Below are 23,610 nucleotides of genomic sequence, written 5' to 3' on the forward strand. Positions count from 1 at the left end.
TCTGCAACGTTTCGCCACTCACAGCTAGCATCATCGGGCTGTAAGTTGGAACAGGTTACAGGAAGTTGCCCACCTTATTTCCTTACCTGTCGACACTCCATTCGTCTTGAGTCTCATTTTTTTTTTTTTATTTGTTCCCTCTCATTGTTGTTCTGTGTTCTCGATGGTTCTATGATAATGTCCGTTCTCTTTCATTGTCATTTCTCTTGTTTTTGGCTCTGTTCTCGTGATTTTCGTATTCTGTTGGTTCTGTGCCTTTGTCGGTTCTCTCTCTCTCTCTCTCTCTCTCTCTCTCTCTCTCTCTCTCTCTCTCTCGTTTTTGTTGTTGATTCTCCATTCTTGTTTTTTCGCCGTTCTTTCGGTTCTCGCTTCTAGTAGTTACTCTGTACTAGTAAATTCTTTTGTTTTTATTATACCTCCGCCCACCTGTGCTGGAGGAGGCATAAAGTGATTGGTCTCTCCGTCCGTGCTTTCGTGGATGCGTGTGCGCGTGGGTCCGAGCGTCCGTAACACTGTTGTGAGCGCGGTATCTCCTGACCCTATCGACGGATTTCCACCAGACTTTTGTCAGTGATGCAGTATGAGGAGATGGTGAACTGATTAGGTCTGCTAGGCCAAGAGGTCAAAGGTCAAGGCCATATAGGGTCGACTTAGTTTATCTTTGTGATCGTGATATTTCCTGAAACCTTAGATGGATTAGGACCAAACTTTTGTCATTGATACAATATGAAGGGACGATGAGCTGATTAGGTCAGCAAGGTGATGGAGGTCGTATGGCGAGTCCGGTGTGCAAGGCTTGGCAGAGGCGTATCCAGCGACTCTGCGTTGGCAGCTCTGGGCCCCGGTTCTCGTCGTTTCATTTTTTCTTTTTACACCCTGGTTCTTTGCTTTTGTCACTTGCTTGTTAAGTACATCTTTGCACCTGTAGGTTTTCATTCCTTTTATATTACTCCTGTTTATCTTCTTGTTGCCTGTCCATTAATGTCGTTCCTCTGTTCTCGTCTTTGCTTTATTATTTTTGTGTTCTTACTGGTTCTCCATTCCTGGCAATTTTCCCTCCTTGTCTCTTCTCTCTTCTTTGCGCTCTCTTCTCTTCTACCGTCCCTTTAGTCGCCTCTTTCTTGGTTTCTCCTCACTCTTCCTCTCTGTTCTTATGGCGTTCCAAACAAAGTCAAAGTTTTCATGTACTCTTCAACAGTTTTTCCTTTTAGAGACTCGCCTCTTTTTAAGGTAAGGTACGCTTTAAGCAGATCCTTCCCTGGCTATCACCTCGTCTTATCTGATTTTTCATTTTCCTTTCTGACCATCTGACCCTCTTCACCCCTCCAGCCTTCCCTCCCTCGCTCATCTCCTCCCTATCCTTTCTCGCCATCTCTCCACCTCACCTCTCCAACCCTCCCTCCCTCCTTCATCCCGTCCCTATCCTTTCTCGCCATCTCTCCACCCTCTCTCACCACCCAGCCTCTCTTGTCTATCTTTCCTACTTCCCTTCTCTTCACTCTGCCTGTTTTGTATCTTCCTGTTGTATGTCTCTCCCTTCATCTCCTCCCTATTCTTTCTCGCCATCCCTGCGCCTCATCCTCACCACCCAGCTTCTCAGACCTATCCTTCTTACCTTCCTCCCCTTCCCTTTGTTTGTGTTTTATTCCTGTTATATCTCCCTCATCACTATCTTTTCTCGCTCTCTCTGGCTCTCCTTCACCTTCAGTTTCTTTATTTTATCCAACGCACCTCATCTTCTCTTTAGTTTCTTTGCTATTCCTCCTTTCCTGAATCTTTTGTTTCTCTCCCCGCTTCCTTTTCACCCCCTATCTTCTCCAACTTATCATTTCTACCTATTTTTTATCCTTCCTTTCTCCCATCCCTCTTCCTTTTCTCCCTTCACCCTCCCACACTCATTCCCTTGTTCTTGCTCATCATCCCATCGCTCCCTCGCCTCCCATACTCATTATCTCTTCCACGCCATTTTTCTGCCCATCAGCACTCCACTTCCCCCTCACTTACAGCACTTTTTTTCCTTCACGTCCTTCCTTCTTTATTTCCTCTTTGTATCTTCCCTTCCACCGCCAGTCCCTCCTCTTTTCCTCTGCCTCCTTTCATTTTATTTTTCCTCTTGTTCTCCCTCTCCTCCTCCTGTAAATATATCCTTACTTATCCTTTCCTTGTTTCTCTTTCTCAGGCACCTTTGATTTTTCCCCACTTCTTTCCTCGCTTTGATCGCCTTCTCACCCTTTCTCCTCTTCTCACAGCTGTACTATTGTCCCACAGTTTTTTCTCTTAATTTCCTCTCTTCTTCCACCTCTCATCTCTCCTACACCGACTTTCAACTCTCCTCTCTGTCATCCCTCCTCTCAAGTCTCCTCTCTCCATATTCCTCTCACCTCTTCTCCTCCCGGTGTCTCTCTCTCTGTCCTCTTCACCTACCCATCCTTCCCGCCACTATCCCTCCTACCTCCATCTTCTCCATTTTCCTCTGTCCTCTCCACCCCATCCCCCTTTCGCCCTCCGTTTTTTTAACTCCTCCCCACGTCTATTCTCCTCTCGTTTCTCTCTGTCTTCTTGATTTCTGTCTCTTCCTACTTCTTTTTTAACAGGCTTTCTTACTTTCTCCGACTTTTCTCTTCCCAGCTCCTTTCTCTTCCGACGTCTTTCTCTTCCGAGGTCTTTACTCTCGACTTTTTCCTTCTCCTCACCTCTCCCCTTTTCCTCCTTCCCTCCCTTTACCTCCCTCCTTCCCTCCTTTTACCTCCCTCCTTCCCTCCCTTTACCTCCCTCCTTCCCCCCCTTCCCTCCCTTTCTCTTGTTCGCGATCACTTATCACGTTAAGGACCTCTCCCCACTTAGCACATCGATCTGCCGTCCATTGATGAAGATCTTAATTGTCTGCCTCAAATTAGTGAACTTTAGGGTCTTACCAGAGGCGCGTGAATTAGCAATGATCTGTTGAGCTCTCTGGCCAGGATTTACCCCCTCACGACTGGAATTACTCTTGTGTTATATTCCAGCTAACATCAGATTATTTTTTCAGCTGAGAGTCACAATATCCTAGCAGTGCAATTGGTCGCCATTGATCCTCTCATGGTCACTACAACTCTACTTTTTTAATCTTACGTGACGCCAGGCAATTATATTTATCTGAGAGTCAGGTGGAGAAGCCAGAGTGTATTCTTTAACTCCGTCAGCAAGGTATCGTATATAAGTTTTTCTTGTTCTTGCTGCTGTCAGACGCTTTATTTAGCTTAGCAAGATTCTGTAAGAGGTTATTCAAGACTTAAGCGAAGACTTCCAGTTCGAAAAGTCTGTCCGGAGCTAAATTAAATGGTCTGCGAATCTCAAAACTGAGAATAAAATAAAGATTGCCCACATTCTCTATTAAGGGAATGCCGCATGGTCTCCTCAATAGTCTCTAACACTCGAGAACCTTCAAGAAATAGCTGGGAAGCTCTGTATTCGTGTTGCCGTTATTTCGCACATTTCACGAACTGTGCGTGTTTATATGGTTTGCCCGTTGATCCCATAAAACTTTATTATAGGCCTGAAATAGCAAAAAATATAGAAATAATAATTGAAAAGGTGTCTGTTGCTATTTGCTAAGGGAACATGTGTACTCCCTTTGAAGTGAATTTGTGATGAATTGAAGGAATGTCACGGAACTGGACAAGTCTTTGGAGGAAAGAAACAACTAAGAAAACCTGAGCAAACAGGGTATATCGCCACCATATAGCAGGGTCCTGAGAAGACGTCCTCTGGCTGAAGGGGCTAAACACTGTGTGGGTGGGTTGCCAGGGTGCTCAGTGCAATACCGTCACTGTGTAAGCTCAATAAAGAAGCCCGTAAAACCTAAAGCCTTTCTTGTGCCGGTACTTGACTGACCTGCTCACTATTTTTTTTTTCTAGGGTGGTGTGGCCTAGTGGTAGGTGGTCTCCCATGGTCTCTGGGTCATTCTAACCTACTATAGGGAATACTTTGAGAACTACACTTGAGTTGACCCTTTTATGGTCGAGACTGCTCTAGTAGTCTGACTGATTACCAGATTTTTAAAAAGAGATTCGTCTAGAAAGGAGAACCAGTAAGAACGTAGAAATTAGAAGAAAGTAAATGTAAGAAAAGAGAAGAGACGACTCTAGTATTCATTTCTGGCAGAGTGGAAACTATTTTATCCAGTTGAGAGAGAGAGAGAGAGAGTCATGGAAGCCTGAGAGCGTTAAGTACTTTCATATTATTAATCCTATATGCAGATCCATAAAAAAGGAATTGAAGACCCCTACTGTTATCATCAGTTATATTCTTGGGTGAAACATCATTTAGTGAATTTATTGTTGCATGGAGAATAAAGTAGGAGAGAATCAGAAATACCTAAAGTCATCAAAATCCAAAGTCTGAAACCTCAAACAATAATCCCTAACGTTGGACTTACTGTATGCTGTGTTCGTGCATTATTATATTCTGAATCACATCACAAGGGACAACATTGGAGCCAAATTATGTCATTGTTAGCTTACAGTATCGCTCTACATTGACAAGGCCAGGAACAAAATACTGTCTTGTTGTAACAGAAGAAAAACTATGGGGAAGAAATGCGAAAATAATATACAAGAGTGGTTTGGGGAGAAGAGAGATGGAACCAAAATCTCGAAGATGAAAATTGAAGAGAGAACAAGAAAAACAGAGGAAAGAGAAAGAAAAGAGACTGGACTAATAATGAGACGAATATAACCTGAAGGAAGGGAAACTGGGGGAGGAAGAAGAAAAAAGAAAGAGTAATACTGTAGACTGGCCGAAAAGAGTAAGGAAGAGAATTAGAAGAAAAAAAAAAGAGTAATGTCGAAAAGTAGCCAAAAGATATGGAGGAAGGAGAAAGAAAAAGCTATACTACAACACTACGTTTCTACCAACCTTAATGGGTAACGTTTTCATCTTCACTTTAATCGTTCATAAACACATATAGGCCACAAAATTCCACAATCCACGTAATCAACACCACAGCACAGTACCACTCTTTTCCGTTTCACCTATTGCCCCTTTATTGACAAACCTCTTCTCTTCGTACTAACTGCCCTACCAAAAAAAGGAAGGTAAAAAAAAAAGAGGAAAAGTTATGCCGCTTGGATGGAGAGGCAGAGAAAATTATCCACACGCCGCAGTTCACCATTTCCAACCATGGACAAGGGCGGGGCCTCAGTACATAGGCAATAGGTCTATGTTCCCCTTCTGAATTATTCATGCTTCGTCCTCTTTCTATCTATCCAGTTCTCTGTTTATCTATCGGTCGCATCCCAGCAGACCTATACCCTAGCCAGAACCTGCTCGACATTCCCCTTCATTCATAGTGTACATTTTAATAATACTTGTTTCGCTTATATTAAACTGTACTCATGGTCAAAGCTCCATTCGTCGAAAACACTAACTTTACTTCATTCTGTGTAGAAGTAATAAATGTTGATGGTGTTCTTGCTTCAATTTTGGCAGTAGTGTTGTCATCAGTCTAATACCTTTTCATTGCGTTGACTACCTGTATGAACTAACATAGATGAGCTGTTATTACATTTACGAGCACGACCAGCCTCTGTATTCAGCTGGCACATTATATTTCCTGCGGCGAAAATAATTAATAAAATAACACGATTTAGCAATACATTATTTTGTCATTGAATTAATCTGATCAGAAGTGACAGGATATGCAAGGAGAAAAATGCAGTCATGGATCTACCAGCACAAGAAACAAGTCCTGAAACTGAAATAATCCTGCTATCAGTGTCAGAAATCGCTGAAATCTCATATGGTACTTTGCCACGACTCTCGATTGTAGTGCGTATAAATCTACCCAGAGACATTGAAGTACAGGAACAAATACCACGCAGGTAAAACATTCCCGATAACAACTCCACATCTGTCTTAAAATGTGAAGGGTTTTCATTACCAAAATATCGTAAAAGGAATACGAAAACAATATTAAAGCTGAATCCAACACATAAATCTAACAGGAAACGGTTCTACTAAAGCTGGGCGCCATGAGACTGCTCAAACCGCCACCCTTCACGCCACTTCATCTCACAGCCTCCTCCTGTTGACTCTGTGGCTCCCCAGTTGACGCGGGCTTATCCTACGACACGTACAGGAGCGACACGGTAAAGGCGCCGACGTCCTCCACGCCGTCCTGTTCCGGGGAATTAAATAAGCACTCCTGGGCGCCCCTCACCACCCCTCAGTAGGCGAGGATGGGTGTAGGCTGGGTGTAGGGTGGGACGGGTGTAGGATGGGATAGGAGTCAAGAGTCAGTACATAGAAATTTTCCTAAAACACCTTCTTTATACAATATGTCTTAGCTGCGACGTAGAGAATATTTGAAATTAAGTCTGGCCCGTATTCTCGTCGGTTGAGGAAGCTTCCTAACACCTTTCCTTCGGCGATTTATTTTGTTTATTACAATTTACAGCCCTATTCTGTGTTCACTAAATCTTTTTAGTAACCCTACTTAAATAACGTAAAAAAGATATTACTCAGCCACATCCAAAAATAAATTGCTAAGGAAGAGGTGTTAGGAAGCTTCCTTACCCAAGAATACGGGGCTGTGTCTAGTTCTGTAGCCCTAAGGAACCTGCTACAGTTAAGACGTCTGTATAATCTGTCCTTTCCTCGCAATTTTATGGGTCTTGAGGCGGTCGTTTGGGGTTGATAAGATCGGCTGTGTCTTGTCCTACCCCATTTGGTGAAACATGGCGATTTCCAGTACAGTAACAAATGTGAAATTCCATCCATATATTTACCTACACGTGTAATTCCATACTTTCAAACGTGTGCCTAATTGTGGTTGAAAATATAGGCTCATTTATAAGTAAAACACACACACACACACACACACACACACACACACACACACACACACACACACACACACACACACACACACACACACACTCGTACGTCCATGTTTGCTTATTGACATCCATCTAAATTCCCCCAAAGTGATATTCCAACACATTCATGAAACTACCTTTAGCGGCGGAGAATGGTGGTTAGGGTAGATTTAAGGGAATGTGAGATGGTAGTGGTGTCCAGACGGAGTAACCACAATCTGAAAATCGTCTCGTATATATTTGCATTTCCCTTGACGCCAAATTTAGTCGTCAGCCTGAGGGAGGTAGGGGAATGAAGGAGAGTGGTATTCGAGTGTGAATGAATATAACTTATGGGATGGAATAACTAACTAACAACATAATTTATCGTAGTTAGCACCTGAATATAACAGAAGAAATGGCTGTTATTTTACTACTGCAATGGAATGTCTGATAGAACTTAGTGTTGGGCTATTTGAGATCAAGATTAAACAAGAGCTGTTCATGTTAAAGGGCCATCATTCGCCATTTCAGTAACAAAGAGTAATCGTTGGTCTTTATTTCCAGCATCTTGACAAATCTCATTACAACATTATCATTCTGTAAAGGTTTATCTTCTCACATGGGTAGTCTTGTAACAACATTTATCACTGCGCATCTAATGGAAAAAAAAAATGATTAGCTTTGTTAAAAAGTCATCAGAGGTGAGTGTCACAGCTGTAACTCCAAAAGCTAGCACTCCAGACATCAACAACGACATAGAGGTATAAAGACCTGGGTAGTTAAGTGTATTATCGGAAAGCTGTACAGTAGAGAGCTAAGTACCTGTAGATGGGAGTCAGAGGGGCAGCTGTGGCCAATGACAGGTAAAGGAGGGGAGCCAAAAAAGGAAGAGTTGGAGAAGCATTCAAAGAGGAGTGCAAAGACAATGAGTTTCCTAACCAAACAGAAATTTAGACAGGTGTAAAGAAGGAACCTGTCTGTGGAGGTGTATATACTGTGCTTATTCTAGTTACAGAAATATTACAATGTCAAGTGTATTCTAATTAATATCTACATTACAAGATACTAGCAGTTTGAGAGCCATCACTGGCAAAATGATATAAAGACTATATTAATTGTATAAAAGTAATAAGTGAAAGTGTATTTAATGTTAAGTTGTTGAATGTGCAGGTGAATGTCAGAAGATTATTTAACGGCGATGAAGATTGTTGATAACGTGATATAGAGGGAAAAGGGAGAGTAAGGGTGCGTAGGATGGCCGAATTTGTGGTAAGAATAAGCGTAGGGAACACTAAGGACAAGAATCGTGGCAAAAGTGAGGTAAGGACGTAAAGGTGGACACAGAGATAAGTGAAAATGAGTGATGGAGGAAAACAAGTGAGAAGGTGGTAATGTTAATGGCACAAGAAAGAAGATGTGGAGCAGAAACAATAACAAAGGACAGACCTGAGGGATAGTAAGGCCAGAGATGAAGAAAGGGAGGCGATTAAAAGCGAGGAAGAAAAGGGGACAGGGATCTGGGAGGGCATTGGTTGGGAAAGACTTAGAAGGAAACTTAGGAGGAGAAGAGGACTCTTGAGGAGAAAAAAAGTGGACAGAAACAGGTGAAGATAAGACAGATAAAATAAAAATTTGGGAGATTAAAAGTAGAGGAAGAAAATGAGAAATGTGGGAGGGTGAAAGAAAATAGAGACTTAGGAGGGAAATAGGCGAGGAAGAAAAGTGATTAAAGACAGGTAATGATGAGAGGAGAAGAAGAAGAAAGGGAAAAATGAGAGAGAAAATCTGTGTTATGGAAAGAAGATAAAGAACTTGGAAATGATAGCAAAGAGATTTTAAGTGGAACTGAAGCTAAAATAAGTGGAAGACAAGGAGATAATTAGTGGATTAAAAAAAACGGAGGGAATGATGAAGAATGACAAGTAGAGATGAGAAAGTGGAAAGGAGAGAAAAATGATGCGGACGCCATGAGGCCGGGGAAGGAAAAGGTGCAAAAGTAAAGAAGGAAACGCAGGTGAAAAAAAATAGTGAAGACGGAAGATGGAGAACAGCGGTAAAAATGACAACAGGCAAATGATATGAATTAGAAACAGAATACCCAGTGAAATGAGTCACATATCTACTCATTCTCCAATCAAGATTCTGAAATCCTCATGGTCTAATTTGGAAGAAAAAAAAAAATATCCGTATCCACCTGTGAATATGAGGCTTTCAATCAGCTTTCAGATGAATTGAGGTGCAACCCTGGTAACAGACGCCTTATTGCGAACTTCATCAATTCGCTATGAACTTCAGATCAATTTCTTGTTTCTTTACGTCTGGTACCCCATTTTCTTACACATTCACTTATCCATAGATCTCTTTCACACCATCTTCTCCATCTGCCACACAGCCTTCTACTCACTCATTCATTAACATAAATCTAGGTCACCACCCTAGGCATATCCATTCTTTCTCCACTTGTCGGTACCAACAGATCACCTTACACTCAATGGTCAGGTAATTTTCATACTTTACGTGTCTGTTTTATGTGCATCACTGTCTCTAATTAGTTTCTGTCTCACCTACCTAGTCCATATCCTCATCATGTTTTCCATTGCTCTCCTTCTTGATCCTTGCATACTCATGTCACATCAGTCTTACATTAATATTATATCGGTAATGTGCTGACACTCCCTGATGCAGTCCTCGTTCACTTTTCTTATACAGACTCTTGCTTCATCCTCCTTGTAGAGGCGTCCACCTTTTATCCTTGAGCAGCTGTTTATTCCTCTTCCATTATATTGTAATACTAGAGGTAATGCTTCACTCCTGGGTCTTTTCCATTCACTAGCATATTACGGACTGAATCTGTTTCTTTCTTTTCTTTTTTTTTCAATATTATATAACTTTCAACTACCGCCAATATCCGTACTATTAGGCACAAAACTCCTAGTAGATTCTAAACTAGTCTACAAATGTTCACTTTACTACCGAACACCACTGAACCATCTACATACATTAAATCTGACATGGTTCATCTTTCACCATCCATCATCAGCTTCACCCGCTTTTCTATCACTCTCCTCTACGGACCTCCCTACACCCTTCCATGTAAAACCTAAATAATTGCGTTTCTCACCTAAACTATTTTTAATGTCAGTTGTTGTGAAAGGCTGCTACGTAAAATCTGGGATATACAGAAGATGGCATACAGTATTTTCGTAAATTTGTGATACTACTATACCAACGTGATTTGTTAAAGTGTCCCTATAGAGGCCAATATTATAGATACATATTGTCAAAATCCTTATCTATCCCCAAGTCCTGCTAGGCCACATGAGAGCAGACGTCCTTTCCCTCTCGTTTCCCCCATCTTCCCCCGTCGTCCTCTCTCTCTCTCTCTCTCTCTCTCTCTCTCTCTCTCTCTCTCTCTCTCTCTCTCTCTCTCTCCTTCCTTTCTCCCATCTTCCACCCTCCCCCCCACTCTGCTGTCCACACCACTGATGAGACAGCCGCACTCCCACGTCAGATTGGCCCGATAAACGATAAAAGGGGGCAACATCGCACTGTCAGACTCCCGTGAGCTGGTGCGACGGCGTGGAAGCAGAGAAAAAAATATTGTGATAGGTGGCTAGTAATTCTCTCTCTCTCTCTCTCTCTCTCTCTCTCTCTCTCTCTCTCTCTCTCTCTCTCTCTCTCTCTCTCTCTCTCTCTCTCTCTCTCTCTCTCTCTCTCTGTCTCTCGAAATAACAATAACTCCCTATAGAAGCATGTGGCCGTAGAAACATTATATTTACAGGGCCTATCTAAAGGAAACTTAGGTAAACTTTTAGCGATAGGACACTGATAAAAAATGGTGCCTATTCACTCTTGTAAATTTAATGATAAACTTGTATCTGAATTCAGTTTTTTTCCTTCAGGTGTGTTCCTCTGTTTTTTATTACAATTTCGCAACATAGTTTTAGCCCATGGCATAATCACACAGGCGAAAATGTAGCTAGAACTGCTATTTCCAAGAATCATACAGATGTTATAAGATGCCGTCGCTCAAAAGAACATTAAAACTGCATAACATTCAAAGCAATAAAGCGCAACATTATCAAAACTACAATGCTTGGAGGAAAAGTAAAGACGAAAGCTTCAGGACACAAACAGTATATAAAAAAAAGAACACAGCATCGAGTTAGCTGGTGATAAATTGTGTGTGCACGTCCAACCCTGGCTAAATAAACCCCAGATTAAACCCTGAGTCACCACACACAGGCACACTGCAGCCCCGGTTTGCCTCCATATCAGACGACAAAGGAATAGTTCTACAGACCGGTCGGGCGGAACACAGCCAGCTCGGGCCCCTCAAACAGGCGTGGATGTTGACTCTCCTGTGTTTTATTTCTCTGCAGCCTCCCATCACTTATCCGCCATCCCCCTACCCTTGAACTACATGCACAATACCTGTCTCTTAATTACCTGGATGCTTTGAACACTTTCCAGGTCTACATCCTCTCACTCCCTTGCACACACACACACACACACACACACACACACACACACACACACACACACACACACACACACACACACACACACACACACACACACACACACACACACACACACACACACACACACACACACACACACACACACACACACACACACACACACACACACACACACACACACACACACACACACACACACACACACACACACACACACACACACACACACACACACACACACACACACACACACACACACACACACACACACACACACACACACACACACACACACACACACACACACACACACACACACACACACACACACACACACACACACACACACACACACACACACACACACACACACACACACACACACACACACACACACACACACACACACACACACACACACACACACACACACACACACACACACACACACACACACACACACACACACACACACACACACACACACACACACACACACACACACACACACACACACACACACACACACACACACACACACACACACACACACACACACACACACACACACACACACACACACACACACACACACACACACACACACACACACACACACACACACACACACACACACACACACACACACACACACACACACACACACACACACACACACACACACACACACACACACACACACACACACACACACACACACACACACACACACACACACACACACACTCCCTCCCAGTTCTCAACACGCCATATCACCCCACTCTCTCCCAGTTCCCCAACACAATACGGATCCTTCCTCTGTACCCCCACTCCCCTCCTCCCCCACCCATGAAGCCTGTTTAGGGGCTCTCCCACCCTTCGTCATTGCCTTAAATACATTGCTATCATCCTTTGACATCTTGCATTGGTAACTTAACATTCAAAGAAGCCACTGTATATGTATATTTCCTATTGCCGGGCTTTCAATTCAGACAGGTAAATTTAAATGCCTGTTTCTAGTTCTAATGTTACCTTGATCTACCTCAGATTAATAGCATCCGGTTATATATATGTATCTATCTATCTAACTCTCCATCTGTTTGTTTGTCTTTCTATATCTGTGGACACACCTCATCCTGTTCCTTTCTCTGAGTAATCGTCTGGTACGAGAATATAAAAATAATAGTTTTTTCTTACCGCGAGAGGTGACACATACCACTTCACCAATTTTAAGTTGTGTTTCCGTGGTTTCTCAGTATACTTTGGCCGGCTCAGCTTCTTCCAGGCCCAAGTGTGTGTCTTTGGTAAACACGGACGGCTTATTTTAATTTATATTTTATTTTTTTTTTAGTGACTTGGTAAAGAACTTATATGCACAGGTAGTGTTTGCTCACTGCGGTTTAGGTTTGAAGAGAACGGGAAATTTAGTGAATGGATACTCGTTTACCTCTAACCAGTTGTCCAAGGTTAAATGCCAGTTCTTCTGTCACGTAGTAAGGGAAAGCTTTGCCAATACTGAATTATGATTTCAGTTAAAGAATAAGTAACGTGTTGCGGAATGCTCCTGAAATGAAGAAACATTTCTTCATTTCTTCTTGTATTCATTGTAAGAGAATAGTTTGCAATTACAGATATGAAAATTCTCAAGTTCGTGAAATCATCTGATTAACTGTAAAAACGAAGCCAAAAATTTCTAAGGCTTGAATGACGAGGAAATGGATGTGTGTGCCATTTCACTTGACAGTGCTGAATATGCGCTGATTTTTATTTTTCCCTTTTCCTGTTTCTGAATCCTTCCTTCAACCTCTGTTTTTTTTTTTTTTTCTAGAAATAAGATGATGGTGATCAGATGAACTTCGCAACTTTGACAATCTCTGTGTTTTTTCAATACATGTTCACTATTGACAGTCTTAACTCTTTCATTACGAGGGATATCAATGAGTTAAACTGATTCGTCTGTAGGTAATGGGAATAATACTACGTTATTGTATTAATGAAGGAAAAGGAGATTGTTTCTGATTCTGTTACTACATGGAGGTCATTATTAAGGTGAATATAGTCACCTGGCTTAGCAGAAACAAAGCGAATAAGAAGTCACCGTACAAAAGAGGTTACAACAGCTGACAAAACTAGAATACTACATCCTCACCAGCTCACACATAGTCTTTGTGCCTAGCGAGCTTAGATGTTCAACTTTAGACCAATTAAATCTAGGTATAACTTTTACATTATCACCTTCGAAGAACTTTGCTGTATTTCACCGACCGTTTTATTAACCGCTTGCTATTGATCATTTGCAGTGTGTTACCCCTCTTACCTAAAAAAAAGGAAAAAAAGAATAAAGAAAGGATAACAGACGTAATTAAACGGAGAAAATGTTCGTATTTGTAGAGTGGGACAATTACTCCATTGCTGTCATCCTCAAAGATTGTAGTAAATAAAAATCTCTATGCCCACCTTCTTTTCTCTATAGTCCTATGCTACTAATTCTCGTTATTAATTACCAGGCACTTTTTGCACTTCAGCAGATTTGCGGGGGAGGTCTTTAAAAAATTTCTGTAGTTGGTGTGCATTTGCGTTTGTGTGTGAGGCATATTGGGTGATTTTTTTTTTCTTGGGGTTGCAATGATCTTTGTTGTTATGCTGTCTGAATCAGATTTTCTAGAGTCAGCCAATCAGTTAGTTAATAAATAACACCTCTGCACTTCACTATATACTGTAGATTATCCATGTACGAAAATTTTCCCTATATGATTAATGTTAAACATGAGCGGTATTATATTTATAAAATGAATGGCAAAAGCAAACACGCAAGGATGAACAAGGTCGAGTGTTGTGTGGGAGTGATTGAGGAGGCGGGGGACAATGCACATATGTCGCCTCTCCCACGGCCTGTGTTTTGTGCTGGTCCACTCATAGGCTTGTGATCACTGCTTGTTACTAACCATCACTCTCACTACTCATGGTAACCCCCACCATTCTCTACTTCTCCACCCACTAACCCACAATCACCAGTGCCTCCTACTGTCATCACTCCCTGTCACTGTCACCACTCAGCCACTGTCATCGCCTCCTGTCACGTCACCACTCCTTGCCACTCTTACTGCCTCATGTCACTCTCAGTTTCTGTCATTAGTTTCCAGAAGCCTAAGCTTAGAGGTCATTCGGGGTGACGGTGATCAAAAATACCCCCATCTTCCATATCACCAATCTTTCCTTCATTATGTGGTTCTTCACGCCATCTTCCACTTCAGGTTCGGTCATTATCTCCTAGAGGGCTCAGGATGGAAAAATTTAATGTAACATGAGATTTAATAAGTTCGTTTGCATGATAATAACTTTTCATGGCTTCTGTTTGCCTGCCCAGACCACTGTTTTTCAGTATCACTTCCCTCATCCTCACACCAATGCCAGTCCTGATCCTCCATCCTCGCACGACACCTCTCCTCACTCGCCTTATATCACTGTACATATCTCACCCCGCACCTCTCACTCCCCACTCCTCACTCGCTACCTCTCACTGGTGTTCCTATCAGTTCTCTTCCTTTCACCACCACCATCTTTCTTGCGCCAACAGCCACAACATCTCACCACTACACTTTTTTTCAGTAGCTCATCCTATTTCGTCTCTCCCGTTTCTCTTAGCCAACGCCACACCACCTTCATCACGCGCTACATCTCACCGCTACACCTTTTTTCAGTAGCTCTTCCTATCTCAACTCTCTCGACTCTCATTTCCAACGCCACATCACCTTCACCTCCCCCTCCATCTCACCATTCCATCTTTTTTTTTTTTTTCAGTAGCTCTTTCTATCTCGTCTCTCTCGTTTCTCATCGCCAACGTCACACCACCGTCATCACTCACAGCATCTCACCAGCACAGCTCTCAGCACCTATCTTCAGTCTCCCCCTTTTATCGCCTTATCTGACACCTGTCCCCACCAGCACTTCGTCACCATCTGTGTTGTCCTTGCATGGGACGGAGCACGCGACCTCAAAGCACCTTCTGTTTGTCTTTTAATTTGCCCTCTGCTTCCTTTTAATTACGGAGAGTAAATGCGTAGCCGCTTTTTTATATTTCATAAGTATACTTTCATTTCGAATTTTCAGGCATACAGCAATTTTAAAAAAAAGTGGGTTTATATATTTTACTTGGATATATCTGTACTTGTATGACTGCATGAAATCTACTTACTAGTTTAAATTATCAGTAGTCAGCAGCGTCAAAGAATCATCGTATAAATATACGACTACAAATTAATTCATTGGAACAAAACCAAATCCTTATTTATCTGATAAATTTTAGTCCTCCAGTGATGAGAGGGAAAGAGTTTATATGCTACATTATACTCACTCCGTCTGTATTTGTTGTCCGCCAGAACAACCGTGACATAGTTGCGGCACTCTCAGATACTCGTCACCCCACCCAACACCCACGCAAACTCACAAGTTCCGTCTTCACTCCCTCACCCTTCCACGAATACTATATCTTCCCGGACAGACACACCCAGTTTTCTACAAGTAGTTACCACGAGATGATGTTTGGTTAAGAACGCACAGTGGTGAAGATACAATTAACTTTATGGTGTAAGTTACATGATGTTGCTAGTGCTGAAGATTAGTGTCCCTCTACCACTCCCTCATTTCACACTCCACACAAACGTACCAGCTCACTCCCTACCTCATGCGCTCCTCCATCAACACACTTCCTCACCAGATATTTACTAAAAACGCACGCTGCCACATTCACATGCTCGCAAACCCACTTTTTCCTGAAATAGGTGGAAATCGAATGGTTAAGGAGGTCGACTTTAACGCAAATTCACAGATTCGATAGCGCACTCGTCTGCAGAATAATTACAGAACCTACATGTCGTTAAACCATCCTTCAAAGTTCTTTCATTATATCTTCAGGCATGTCATATACCAAACGCCCTGACCCAAAAGCATTACACCATTTCTCAAAATATTCAGTGTGATCTTTTAGTTATTAGTGCCCAAGAGGTGAGTTGCGAGGATGTGAGAAGTAATTATTTGGCGCGTAATACGACTCCTGCGTCTCGGAGAACGAATTTCCTTACCGTATTTGGAGAATCTATGCACGCTGTTTCTCCACACATGCACATTCTCTACTTAAACAGAATGGCTCTTTCCCCATCACCCCAGTTTACCTGCATTCCTCTCACAGTCAGTCATAATCATATCTATCTCATTCTTATATGCATCTCCTCCCCCCACACACACTCTCATGCCATCTCTCCCTCCCTCCCTTAAACACCCCACCCCACCTACACACACCCCACCGCACGCACACCTGTCTTGCGGTGCGGGAGTCGCCAGGGTAGTATGCAAATCAGCCGTGCCTGCGGAGCGTGAAGGCGAGTGTTATCGTGGCGGCGTGTCATGTACTTACCTGTTCCCGCCCAGGCTTTAGGTCATATCGTGTGATCTTCTTGCCTGACCCCTGCCACCCATCTCTCTCACCTTGCTCCCTTCGTTGTGATCGCTTGTCCCGGTAGCTGTTCTTATCTTGGCAGTTAGGGAGGCCATTAGGAAACTGTATGCACGGTTGATATACATTATTAAGAGCGTCGATTTGCGTGCCCTCTTTACGCCATGTCTTTCACTCCTCGTTGTGATCGCTTGCGCCGGTAGCTCGACTTCTTATCTTGGTAATTAGGGTGGTCATTTGGAAACTGCATGCATGATTAGGTAAGATGATTAGGAGTCTATTTATTTTCTTGCCTTAATCTAAATCTCTCACCATGCACGTCTCTTAGTGATCTCTTGTGCCGTTAAATTGACTTGTTAGTGTTATTTTAGCACAGGTGGGAAGGTCATTAAGGTAAATGTATTCAAGTTTAGGTCAAATAAATTATGAGCCCTGATTTAACCTTTTTTTTTTTTCATTCGTCAGCTGCTTCACGTCTCTGAGCCGTGATCTCGTTTGCATGGAAGAATTAATGCTACCTGTTCCTTAGCGATTTATTTTGCGTCCTTAATACTCTCTTGCATGTGATTCGTGGTTCAGCATGCCCTTAATTTTTTGCCACTATAATCGTTTTGAAAGCATTCCTCGACAATAACTTACTTCAGCCGGTATTAAAGTTGGCCATCCGAGAGTACAATTTATAGTTAGAGTAGGAAATCAGAAACCGCACAATTTTTCGTCTCACTATTTCATGGTATTGGTCTCATGACAGTAGGCTGCTTGAGCTTCGTGTTCTAAGTCTGACCTTTACGATGATGATGTTAAATTTAGGGCTGATAATGCTGGTTCTTAGTATATGCTTAATTAAATAAAGACAACTTATTAGAGAATGATAGCTTAAGTTCTTCATACAGTCGTTATATTCGTAGTTACCTGTATACATCTTTTACCTGATATGAGCCGCGAGTGAGTTTCAGGTGTCACCCGCGTCTCCTACTGTGATGTTTGGACTGACGTATGACTCTCGGTATTTTATATTGTATCTAAGACTGTCAGTGAACACAGTGGATAGTGACCTTCATAATCAGAGGCCTTGCTCGTCACGCCAAAGCCGCTCGTTGCCGCAGAGAAGCCGACCAGTTAGTCCTGCTCGTAAACTCTCTCTTGGGCCCGACACCGCACCAGTCAGCCGTGATTACTGCAGCTCTGTGTGTGTGTGTGTGTGTGTGTGTGTGTGTGTGTGTGTGTGTGTGTAGTTGATATTACAGGTTTTACCACTAAACAATCTGTCAGGAGCTAGCTTACAAACACTTAAGTAAAAATGATACCGTTTTTTCTTTCAGTTTATATATTTTCGTGTGCTTTTCTTTCCCTCTCCTGGCATATCGTATCCTGTTCTGAACTCTGTGTTAACTTTCTTACCCCCGCCCGCAAGAAAAAAGGCATATTTGCTGAACAGGAATAATGTAAAAAAAAAAACTTACCTCTAAGGCATGCATAGTCTGAATTCTCACACGGCACCCAAGCTACCCCATCCCAGAAACATCTCCTGAATGATAAGGATTTACTGCATGTTTCTTGAGGTTGTGTGTAGTCGAAGTGTCTGTTATATACCACTTGTTATGACATCATCTTTAAGCTTCCTGATATCTTGTTGCTTACAGTATTTCCCACATCGTCTGTATCATATATTTGCTGTTTCCTTGAGCATCTTATTCGTAAATCTCGTTAACTTTTCTTTCTTTATGCATCTTCCTCACTGCTCATCAGTTTGTTATTTCCTTATGCAGCTTCTTTGCTATGCTCATTAATCTACTTCTCCATTAGACAACTTCTTAGGATTGTTCTGTCAACTGTTTTCATAGACAGCTTTTTCGGCTTTACTCACCAGTCTAACTTTCCATAGACAGCCTCTTTGCTAAGCTAATCAGTCTACTATTTTATTATATAGCTTCAATGCTACGCTCACCACACTACAACATCCTTAGCTTCTTCACTCGTCTCATCATGACTTCATCGGTATGCTTACTATTCTACAATTCCCTTAGCCACTGTCTTCACCATAGAAAATATAGTTCAGTTTCGTACAGCACGGAAACGATAATCCAGAACTCATAACCCGCCGTCCTTACTCAGTGACAAAAGAGAGGGGACGATCCATCACTCCCCGTCTGTCATCGCTCGCCAAGAACCTCTCCGTCACTCTCGCCCTGACTAATTCCCCGTCGCTCAGGCTAACGAGAGGACCTGGACTGCGAATTAATGGGGATGCTCGAGGCTGATGACACCTTGCTGAGAGATGTGCCCTGATGCTGTGGCTGCTGAGCGCTGTGGGAGATGATCTGGTTTGCGTAGGGTGCGACTGAAGGGTTGTGGTGTAGTGTTTGTGTGTTTGTGTTTTGGCACCTGTGTGTATTTTGGCGTTTGTTGTGTTGTGTGGAGTTTGTCTTTCGTGGGATTTGTTTGCTGTGGCGGATATGTGTGTTGTGACGTCTGTGTGTGTGTGTGTGTGTGTGTGTGTGTGTGTGTGTGTGTGTGTGTGTGTGTGTTATGTCGTTTGTATATGTTGTGATGTTTGCGTGGCATTTGCGTATGTTGTGTGTTTGTGTTGTCTTTTTATTTTACTTTGCGGTGTTTGTGTGTGTTGTGGAATTTCTCTTTATGTAGCGTTCTTTGTATTGGCTTATTCCCCATAACATTTTGCTTCGATGGTTATGATAATGCCTGACGAGTTTGTTTAGCTGAAATAAAGTCTAACAGTTACCGGGTTACAAAATACCTTGTCTCGAATTACCCTTCACTACAGTGGTGGCAGGTTGTAATTTTACTTAACAAGACCAGGTAAAATTTTCTTCAGCTTGGGGAAATCATAGGAGGCAACGACGTAAAACATTAAACACTTATAAGACACTGGCTGAGCAATACTGTCTCCACTACCATCATCAGCCTGAGACAATCCGCCGTAAGATGAAGTTCTCCTTTCTTTCTCCACTCTGACCTATTGGCTGTTAACTTATTCCAGCCTGTATCGGTAAATCTTCGCAATTAATATGTCCAGCTTGTTCACAGTCTCCCTTTCCCTTCTTACCCATCTATGGATTACCACCCTTTGCCACAATTATGCATCTCTTTCATAATCATGCATCTTTAAGTGTTTTTACGAAAGCCGTGACCTGCCCATATCCACTTCTGCATATAAATTGCGTTGATTATATCCATCTGCCTTTTTCTGTGTCGTTTATCAAGAACCTCTCTATCAACTCTCTATGTAATACCTAGTAATTCGGGAAGTCTTTACATTTGTTTGAAAGTCACTGTGTTAACTTTATAAAAATTGTATTAGGTTCCAGGTTTTCGACCAAAAGGTAGAAAGGAAAAGAACACACTGATGAAATACAGAACTGCCCTCTTTTGACTTTGGGGCACTTTCTTCTCTTGCATGATTTTACTTTACCAAAAATTCTTTAATCCAATTCATTATTACTCCTTGCTTGATTTCTATTTCATTAATCTGGTACTGTCTTTTGTACAGTGGTTACAATTTTTAATACATTCTACCACTAGCTTTTATATTTACTGGAAGAGTATGAAAATATCTGTTCGGTATAACTTTGATTTTCTACATATTCATTTAGTGCAGTCCTTCAAAAAATTAAAAATAATAATAATAATAAAAAGCATGGCGCCTGAGTCCTCTTTCGCTTTACTTTGTCGCAGATGTTACTTATTTTATTTTATTTTATTTATTTATTTATTCTTTTTGGCTTTTATTTTTACGTGTAGAGTTGTTCGTGATGTACCAGTGTCTCCTAATGTTGAGGAAAGTACTATTAAGCTCTCTAATGCGTACCGAATTATTTTCCCTAAAGCAATTATTAACGTAGTTCTAGCTACCGGTATGCTCTTGATATTTCCTAATTGGGTGAAAGGGCTATTATCTTAATCATTAGTACCATCAAGGAACGGTTTTTAATGCTTTTTATAGGGAGAGGTATGTCTGTACACCTCTCCATAAAAACCAAAGCCATTGCCCTATACCCAAATGGGACAAAACACAGAAGATTCGTAAATTTGGCATTCATGCGGTATTCTCCTATTGGTGTCACAAATATCGCTAATTTTTCTGCGGGATCCCAAGCCGTAAATCGAAAAGCTATTCACCGCATGTAAGGTCTGAAGCCCAGTGTACGTTCAAGAGCAAGTAAAGTGTTAAAAATGCCATGATAAAGTGACTCATGGGTGACACTGGAGGTCTGGAGGTGAAGTACTCTTAATTCGTTTTCTCAGTTTTGACACGTAAATATAGTGTGTCATTTACAAGAATGGTTGTATCCTAGTTACGTTAATTAAAAAAGAAATAATGTGATATCAGTGGAGAAAATATGATCATAATTTTTTTATCAGGATATTAACAGTATGTCAGGAGATGGTCCTTGAATGTAATATGTATACTCACAAATTCACTTTAACAAATTAAGTAGAAAGAACTCCTTAATAAGAAAACATTAACTGGGTTATTATAAACTAGCACAGTATTTAGATAGTTAATCAGTCATTCAGTCAATCAGTCAGTCAGTCAATCAGTCAGTCAGTCAATCAGTCAGTCAGTTTGTCAGTTACTTACATACTTACCTACTTACCTACTTACTTATGTGTCCTTGTCAATTTACGTATCTAAACGTTATGAACTTTGTCAATGGAAGTATCTCCACAAATATTCATCATGATTCTCTCTTAACCGTTTCAGTCCAAGGAAGATATTTAAACTTCCTCCTGCCTCCTTAGACTACGTCATTTGCCTTACGAGAGACTTATCAAGCTGGAGGAATAAAAAGCAAGACCTAATTCCCGTCGGTATCCCCCTAACACCTCTTCCCAAGCGATTTATTTTCCTTATTATATCATACCATCCTACTGTGGGTCATTAAATCATTCCAATACGACACTCTTTTATTTTTTATTTTTTATTTTTTTTTGCATAAATTACAGACACAGATGGATATTACCCAGCCGTATCAAAAAATAAATCGCTAAGGCAGAGGTGCTAGGGAACTTCCTTAACTGACGAGAATCCGGATTACTTTATCAGCCCCTTCAGGATGGGAAGACTTTTTTTTTTGCTGAATAAAATTTTCTAGAGGTAGCCTAAATAAGCTAATACACTCTCGTAGTGAATGGATTGATGCGCAGGTTATAACACCCAAATACTATTACCGTGACTACACTGATCTATATTATGGACGAAGAACTTTATAGCTGATTTAATTTGCAATATTGAAGCGTAATCATTGATGCTTTTCAGATCTTTTAACCCTGTTTAATCATTTGCATTCCCCAGATTAGTTTCCTCATAACTTCAACTAACAGCTGTTCAAGTCAGCCTCTTATAGATTTTTTTTTAACGAATGGAGGACACCTGTGATCTGGGGTATGGATTTCTTCTATTTAATTTGTTTTTCCTTCCTCTATTGATATATGAAAGAATGCATTTACACATAATACTAGCCTCATCTGTCGGGAAAATCCTGAAAATAATCCTAGTAATAAACAAACAAAGCGAGTCTTCCCAACAAATTAGTCTTCATCTTCAACAGCCTTGTTTACATTGCAAATAAAAGTTTAAAAGTCCTATACAAATAATACGAAAAATAAGAACAAGGTGTGGGCCAGAGAAAGTTGGCAGTGAGACTTTAATATTATTCAACACACGACGAGTCTGGTATTTCGGCCCCAAGACTTTTTCCTGCAACTGGACACCTTGCAGTCTTTACACGTCTCTTATACCAACACTTCAAGATTTTTTCCAGAGGCTCAGCAGCTGGGGAGATTGCGCGATACCCCTTGGTCCAGTCAGGGGTGTTTGTACAGGAAATAGGTAAATGGTTCTTGGAGCTATTGTAACCTACACCTCAGGATGATAAATTAACTCAGAGTGTTGGCGATTTCTCCCAGCTAGAACAAATAAATAGGTAAATAAACTGGTAAATAAATAGTGTTACGGTAGCGAGTCAAACATTCGTAAGTGATTTAATTAACTAGAAAGGGTAAACGCTAGCATCATGCCCACAAAGAATTCTAATGCCACCAAAGCGAATAGGAGAGAGAGAGACTGATCAAAGGCAGCTGGTCAATGAGCAGTTTTTGTAAGCGATGTTCAGTGTGCAATATTTTCCTTAATAGTAACTTGATGTTGAAGAGACACATGAGAAGAGCAATAAATACTTATATTCATTTTAAGGCGTATCATAATTGCTCTTCATCTAGCCTATGCTTCTGTGTGTGTGTGTGTGTGTGTGTGTGTGTGTGTGTGTGTGTGTGTGTGTGTGTGTGTGTGTGTGTGTCTGTCTGTCTGTCTGTCTGTCTGTCTGTCTGTCTGTCTGTCTGTCTGTGACTATCTGTCTGTGTCTCTGTGTCAGTCTGTCTGTGTCTGTGTCCGTCTGTGTCGTTCTGTGTCTGTCTGTCTGTGTCTGTATGTGTCTGTCTGTCTGTCCGTGTCTGTCTGTCTGTCTGTGTTTGTCTTTGTCTGTCTGTCTGTCTCTGTGTCTGTCTGTCTGTGTCTGTCTGCTTGTCTGTCTGTCTGTCTGTCTCTGTGTCTGTCTGTCTGTCTGTCTGTCTCTCTGTCTGTCTCTGTAACTGTCTGTCTCTGTGTCTGTCTGTCTGTCTGTGTCAGTCTCTGTCTGTCTGTGTCTGTCTGTCTCTGTCTGTGTCTGTCTGTCTCTGTCTGTGTCTGTCTGTCTCTGTCTGTGTCTGTCTGTCTGTCTGTCCGTCCGTCTGTCTGTCTGTCTGTGTCTGTCTGTCTGTCTGTCTGTGTCTGTCTGTCTGTCTGTCTGTGTCTGTCTGTCTGTCTATCTGTCT

General features: G+C 41.6%; 1 protein-coding gene across 1 annotated transcript in view; it reads left to right on the forward strand.

Moving 5' to 3' along the window:
- The window catches only part of LOC145415085 (uncharacterized), a 119,239-nt gene that overhangs the window by 53,255 nt on the left and 42,374 nt on the right, over positions 1–23,610 (forward strand). The gene's annotated exons all lie outside the window — the stretch shown is intronic.

This window comes from Coenobita brevimanus, chromosome 101 (assembly GCF_032717465.1).
Source record: "Coenobita brevimanus isolate Jiangsu-jjx chromosome 101, ASM3271746v2, whole genome shotgun sequence".
NCBI lineage: Eukaryota > Metazoa > Arthropoda > Malacostraca > Decapoda > Coenobitidae > Coenobita > Coenobita brevimanus.